The 7,450-nt window shown below is 36.5% G+C and overlaps 1 long non-coding RNA gene across 1 annotated transcript; it reads left to right on the top strand.

The window, feature by feature from the left end:
- Nucleotides 1–359: 359 nt before the first annotated feature.
- LOC139191470 (uncharacterized) lies at nucleotides 360–1,400 on the top strand. Its single transcript, XR_011575540.1, has 2 exons — nucleotides 360–763; nucleotides 963–1,400. It is a non-coding gene; the product is annotated as an uncharacterized lncRNA (long non-coding RNA).
- The last annotated feature ends 6,050 nt before the right edge of the window (nucleotides 1,401–7,450 follow it).

Raw genomic sequence — 7,450 nt, 5'->3', positions numbered from 1 at the left:
ATTAAAACGGTTGGTGGCATGTCGGCAACACGGTGGGGCAAACTCAATAATTTCGATTTGGTAGTGAACTCGTAGGTGTCGAGGAGGAGATTCACCATCTGGAAGTGGATGTTTTGAAAGACACATGCTTAAGGGATAAACAAGCAAAAATCCGAGTTAGTGCCGTCTTATCAAGCTTTGATTTCCCAACTTTCCAATTGGCTGCGTACAAATTTAGACATCAGTCATCTCACAAAAAATCGTCAAGGCTTGCCTTGCCTTTCCCTCACCATATGGAACCATCATCACTCCGATTTATGGACAGGAAATAAAAATGAAGAATTGACAAAAATTATACATATACTAAAACTCAACGGAGAATTTACTGTTCATTAACAGTGTGCTTCCCTTTTTACCCCGGCTTTTTTGTTGTTATTTCAACTTTGCCACTTTTGCGTTGCTGTCAAACGGAGAGTAGAATGGGGACGCGTGGATCTTCACCGCTTCTTCCCTTCCGCCTCCTCGTCTCATTTGGCAAAACATCGTCTACTTTAACTCTGTTGCTCACAATTAACAGAACAAATATTCGAAACCTCAAACCAATAAATCGAAGAAAACCTAAAACCCTCAAATCAGCAAAGCGAATTCCCGCACTTATCCGAACTTCGAAACCAACAAATCAATTTCAAGTGTTAAGCGGCTAGGTTCTAGGTCTTCTGATTCTGGCGAGTTGTTTTCGTACGAACGCCATCGAACCGTACCGTGTCGCCGTCTACAATTTAAGGTATGAGGGTTTCAAATTTATTTATACAAGATTTTTAGCAATCCAAGTGAACATCGACGCATCTATCCATCGCTGAAGCATAGTGGGTAGGATCAATTGCTCCTTTTACAAATTGTAATCACTGCCAATTTTCCCACTTCTACAAACTTATTTCTACAAGAATTTCTTTTGTTTTATCTCATTTTTCTTTGTTTAGCAGTCGATGAATACAGAGTGGGTAAGATCAATTGCTTCGCAGCCTCACCCTCTAAACGCTACTCATCACTTCGTTTCTCGGCGATTGCATTGTTCCCAAAGTCAGCTCCGTCGGCAAGAACGTCCTCAACCTTGCCGCCTCCATCGATGATTTCTTTTAATTTCCCTTCCCTTTTTTTTTCCTCAATTTTTTTTTCGATTTTACCTATGTGGTGCCTGAGAAATGGTGGGAAAATTGAATAAGGAAAGTCTTTTAATTTTCCCACATTGTATCTGGGTTAATATTTAACATTTTAAGCTGCTCTGCATGTTGTATAATCGAGTTATTTTGCTGGGAAATTAGTATTTTATGGGTGAAACATTGAAGAATCAAATGTTATTTGAACTCTGGTATCGATATTGTACCGATTTGAATAGTGGGAAATAGCACAATATTTCATAATTTTTTTGTAAAGAAAACTAATGAAAATGACTTAAAAATTTTGAATTTTAATTATAAAGATAAAATAAAGGGTAAAATGATAGCACCAAAATTGATTTTTTAGTGTAAAAATATGGTTTTTTTTTATTAAAATGAATAGTACCGACAGTTTTTCGTTAAATTTTTTTTTATTTTTATGTTAGTACTAATATCGATCCAAAGCCACATGGTCTACCTATGGTCAAATTTTGATATAACAATCTACTCAACGTTTTCAATGTAAATATTATTAATCTTTTGGAACACCATTTTTATATATTTTAAACATAATCTTTCATTTAATTTTCAATTCCGCAGCCACGTGCGGACATAATTTCTAGTGATCATTATTTGATAACCTCAATCAAATATACTCTATACTTTTAATTTCAACTCTAGGTAGAGTACTATAATTTAGTGAAATTCTTCTTCATTTGTAAGTGAGAAGTTTTAGGTTCGATTCTCGTCAAAGACGAATTCGAACCACATTACTGCTAGCTCATTGTGACTTAGCCTACTATCTCACCCCTTATGGTAGATAATATCGTTTTTCGTTGACCAACCCTTCCTAATTCACATCTTTATTGAAAGAATTTCTTTTGTAATTCCTTAAATAAGGATTAAAAAATTACCAGATCTCCGTACAAAAGCAAATTGTTGATAAAACTTCAAAATGGCATTTTATGTTGACCCTATTTTTTTTCTCTCCTTATCATTCAGGAAAGACAAGAAAATTGCAGGGTAGCAAACATTCTCTAGAATTTCTCTTAGATTTGAACCCATAGCTGATAATAGAATAAGAATAGATATTTTTTGTTTCCTACACACACGAGCCCATATCCTTGCTTTTTTCTATCAATCTCTATTTCTAATCTTCCCTCCCCCCATCCCCCACAATTTGATATTATGATGCCGGTATAGATAGAAATTCCGTTATGGTTCAATTCGAACCAGTAATAGATACCGGGATTTTACAATATTTGATTGATTACAATTCTGTATATTCCATTTACTATAGAAGTTCCCAGGGACTTCATTAGAGGAATGTTTCCAATAAAAATTGTTTGTTCTTGCACATCCCATTGTTTTTCCAAATTAATCTCGCGGATACATATAATTATGAAGAATGTGTGAGTGATTCATATACAACATCTCTTTCTTTTATCAAGGGTTCTATCAATTGATATGTGGAAATTCATTTATCACGTTTACACATACATAAGAGTTTATGCCCAAAGGAAGCCGCATATTAAATCATATTTTACCAAATAGATATCCGTGTTATGATCCAAGTAAGTCTTGGATATATATATATATATATATATATATATATATATATATATATCTAACAAATATATTTTATATTCTAATATATTATATCTATTATATAATAAATATATTTTATATTCTAATGTATTCTAAAGATTTTAGTTTATATAACGATATTATAAATTAATTAATTATTATATTATTAATTAATAAGTTATTTAATATATAAAAATTGTAATTATTTTATAATATATTTTTTTAAATTCCATTGAATTTATTTATAAACTATAATATTCAAGTGATATTACTATAATATCAAGTCAAGTTAGAGTACTAAAGTAGAGTATATTATTTTATCAATTGAAATTAACAAAGAGCGAGTGTTTTAGCCAATGATAACAAAAGAGAGTATTTTATCCAATTTCCCGATAAAAATAGACTATTGTAGTTGTAGTTATTGATGCAACATTATGTAGGGCTCGTGACACATTCCGATCGGAGTTGAGGCATGCTAGCCAACACCCAAAGGTGACGTAACTAAAAAGGAAAGTGAAGAATGAAAATATGGGTAAATTTAAAACAAATCTAACATTTATTTAATCTAAAGTAGCGAGTGTGCAGTATTGGGAAGAACCCATAAAACACAAGTGTTCAGAGCATAGATGACATAAAAGTGTGCAGTCGAAACTAGTTAAAGTGCTTAATACACAACCGGGAAAAGCCCCCTACACTTATTTATGGATATGTCAGAACCGTCAGATATTGCTCATACGCCACAAAGTAATCAGCTAACTAGGACCTGGAGGGGCGAAAAACAGAAGGGTGAGTGGGCAAAAATAAAGGTTTATAAAACACATTTATTTTCTAAACATACTAACCCCTCACCGTAAAACCTGTATAGTTTCCAGAAAATCATACCATGTATAAGTATGAAATCAAATGTAAATCAACAATAAATCCAGGAATATGCCAAATCATAATATCTCAATAGTAACATAAGTAAAATCAGGTACTCATCAATCTATGATAACACACGAGTTCATGCAGATAAGTTTTGCCATGAACAGGACTGGGTGTAATCATAATATACGCTTTAGTACTACAACCACGTGAAGATTGGCGCTAGATGCGTCACATACGAGTCAGAGTTACCTAATGCAACATGTTGATGCACTAATTAGCGAGGACTTTGGTACAACAGAAAATGTTAAGTTTATGACCTTTGCTAGATTGCTCCGGTTACTAATGTGGATAAGTATGTAAATGGATAGAGACAGGGAAGCAAACACAAGATGTGCGTGGTTCACCTAGATTGGCTACGTCCACGGAGTAGAGGAGTTTTTATTAATAGTGAAGGGTTTACACAAGTACATAGGTTCAAGCTCTCCTTTTAGTGAGTACTAGTGAATGATTTAGTACAAATGACATTAGAAAATATTGTGAGAGAATGATCTCTATTTATAGAAAAGAGTTTCTAGTTTCATTCTGACATTGACACGTGGCGTTCTGTGATTGGCCTTTGATGTCGACACGTGTCGTGTTATGATTAGCCTCTGATGTTGACATGTGTCGCGTTGTGATTGACCTTCTAGTTTGAGGGAGACTTTTGTGGGTCCTTGGTGGTATAATGTTGATCGGTGCTTAGTAGTTTCGGGGTTGGTCAAGTATGGTACAAACAGTGGGAACTCTTTGTGGATGCAGCCCTTGCCATTTTGCTCTCTGTTTGACTGAGAGGGTATTGCCCTCGTTTGTTGTGTCTCTGGATGTACGAGTTTATTGTTTGTGTGGCATGTGCCATGTACTCTGGATGTACTAATTTGTTGTTTGTATGGTATATGCCATGTTGTAAGCCTGAAAGCTTTTTATTTATGGATGTTTACGACTTTTTGACCTTCAAATTCTTGAGTCAGTCTTATACTTTGGAGGAAACCAGAAAACCCTCCAGCCCAGTTCACGAATAAGCATGTGGAAAGTTACTTATTCAAAAGCAAAAGTATCTCATATCATTTCTTCTCCATTTGCTTCTCCTTATCCTTGTTGCTGTTTACGACACAATGAAAAGGAGAACAATCAACCGGAAGCCGAAGTCGAACCTCTGATCCAGGTTGCTTGCTTGGAAGTCTGATTGCTTACCTTGTCTGTTACCTCATTCGGCAGACCTTCTCACTCAGAGACTTGGGGGACTCCCACTATAGGGTTTGTATCACGCTTGACCAAACCCGAAACTACAAGTAAGCTTCAAGTGAAATTGATACATTACCTTGTGCATCTCCACCAATTAGAGATACCACTCATGGATGGAGTAAAAGTACTTCAAGAGAAGATGTTACATCTACCTATGAGATAGATAAGGCAAGTGAATACGATACCACACTTTGGTACTTAGAAGTTTCATGATTACTCAATGGCTTGGATCTTGCAAGTCCCTAATCGATAAGCTTCCCTCACTCGGAAACTTAGGGGAGTACTGTTTGTACCATACTTGACCAACCCCGAAACTACTAAGCACCGATCAACATTATACCGCCAGGGACCCACAAGAGTCTCCCTTCAACTAGGAGGCCAATCACAACGCAACACATGTCAACATCAGAGGCCAATCATAACACGACACGTGTCGACATTAGAGGCCAATCACAGCACGACACGTGTCAATGTCAGAATGAAACTAGAAACTCTCTTCTATAAATAGAGATCATTCTCTCACAATATTTCCTAATGTCATTTGTACTAAATCATTCACTAGTACTCACTAAAATGAGAGCTTAAACCTATGTACTTGTGTAAACCCTTCATAATTAATAAGAACTCCTCTACTCCGTGGACGTAGCCAATCTGGGTGAACCACGTACATCTTGTGTTTACTTCCCTGTCTCTATCCATTTACATACTTATCCACACTAGTGACCGGAGCAATCTAGCGAAGGTCATAAACTTAACACTTTCTGTTGTACCAAAGTCCTCACTGATTTTGTGCATCAACACAACATGTACGACAGGACTAGCACCTACAATGGATTCAAGGTGAGCGTACGGTAATGTGAACATACACGTGAAGCCTGGCCCTGGCCTGGGCGAGTACTACACCGGTGTAACCATGAATGATGAGCAAGTATAATATATATGAACATGCCATGACAATATATAAATCTCAACAATATAATGGCATTTTTAAAATTAAATAAAACATCGCATGATAGGCGTAAAATAAATCAAACACTTTTGTAAACTATAAAACTTTATATATTATATATAAAAACAAATGCCCACTTACTGATACGTCGATGGATCATAGCCTCCTAGCCTTGTTTGTCCTTGTACCTCTTCAGGGTAAGTCTCACCTATATGTGAAATAACTTTACTAATTAATTAATTAGGACATACACTAAAAGGCTAGGAAAATTCCTCATAGTTTGCTCAAACGGAGGGTTTAAATATACGAAAACATTCTATTCGACGTCACGGACCCATACATGTCAAGCATGCGCCGCCCAGAGGTCGGACGTGCTCTCACACACTGCCAGGTCGTGGCCACACGCGCACTTATGGGCAGGCCACGCGTCTGACACGCTGACAGATGGCAGAGGAATATTCCATTAAATATTAACGGCGTTACCTAACGGCATCATAATATTTCGTTTACTTTAATAGAATATTCTCCTTCTTCTTCGATTGTCCTCCACCATCCGCTGCCACCGACGTTGCCGTCCACCTCCGTCTGATTCGCCAATTTCTAGAAAAGTTCGCCAGATTTTTGGAAATTTTTTAAAACTTCATATCTTCTTCATTTCTCAACCATTTTTATGTACTATATATGGAAATGAAGCTTATGAAGAGTAGAACAAATCTATACCTCTTAAAATTCCAAAAGGTGGATGGAAATGGACTGAAATTGACTCGAAACTATCGGCCTTCAACCCGTGTGTTCTCACGTTAGCTCCAATTCAAACCTAGGCTAGTGGCCATGAGGAGTTGCCTAGACGTCTCCAAACCTTCCAAAACTGTGCAACTTGAACGGAAAAATGTCAGAGAAATTCACCCCTGAGTCAAAGCTCCGAGTTTCTCCTAGTTGGACCCTCAAAACTAGATTATTTTAGGATCGGTTGGTATGGATGGGTTCGTGAGGATGGGAGGAGCACGATGGTAGTGATTTTAGGTTCGATTTGTGAGGTTTGATGATGAGTCTTGGCTGTTGTAGAGATGAGAGAGCTACGATGCGAGGGAGAAAAAGAAGAAGAAAGAGATGTGTTTTTTGATTAGCTGAAAAGAAGAGAGAGGGAAGCTGTTTGATTGGGTAAGGGAAGTGAGGAAAGTGACTGATTGGTGGTGAAGTATGGTCATGGGACACATTTTTAAAAAGGGAAAAAGTGATAAGATTTGTACAATTTAAAATTAGACGAAATCTAACGTACTTTATCAAAAACACTAGTTTCTAGTACTACGCACACCTGTACAATTCTACTCATTGTTTACGTACTTTAACTAAACGTAACTTTTTTGATACAAATCCGATTCAGGTCTAACTCATGCTCATGCATTCGTAACAACGAGTACTAATTAATTACGATAACAAGAAAAATAAATTAAAAGCTGAATAATTACGTCCACGTCAGGTTCCACTTTTTCCAAGCAGGGCATAAACGTCATTTTACACACTCGGGGAGAAAATTACATGGAAAATTAGTCACGAGTCGTCACAACCTACCTCCTTAAGAAAATTTTGTCCCCGAAATTTCAACACCACTAAAGATCATAGTTAAAGA

The sequence above is a fragment of the Malus domestica genome, chromosome 14 (assembly GCF_042453785.1).
Source record: "Malus domestica chromosome 14, GDT2T_hap1".
Taxonomy (NCBI): Eukaryota; Viridiplantae; Streptophyta; class Magnoliopsida; order Rosales; family Rosaceae; genus Malus; species Malus domestica.
This window is presented reverse-complemented; position numbering and strand designations above follow the sequence as displayed.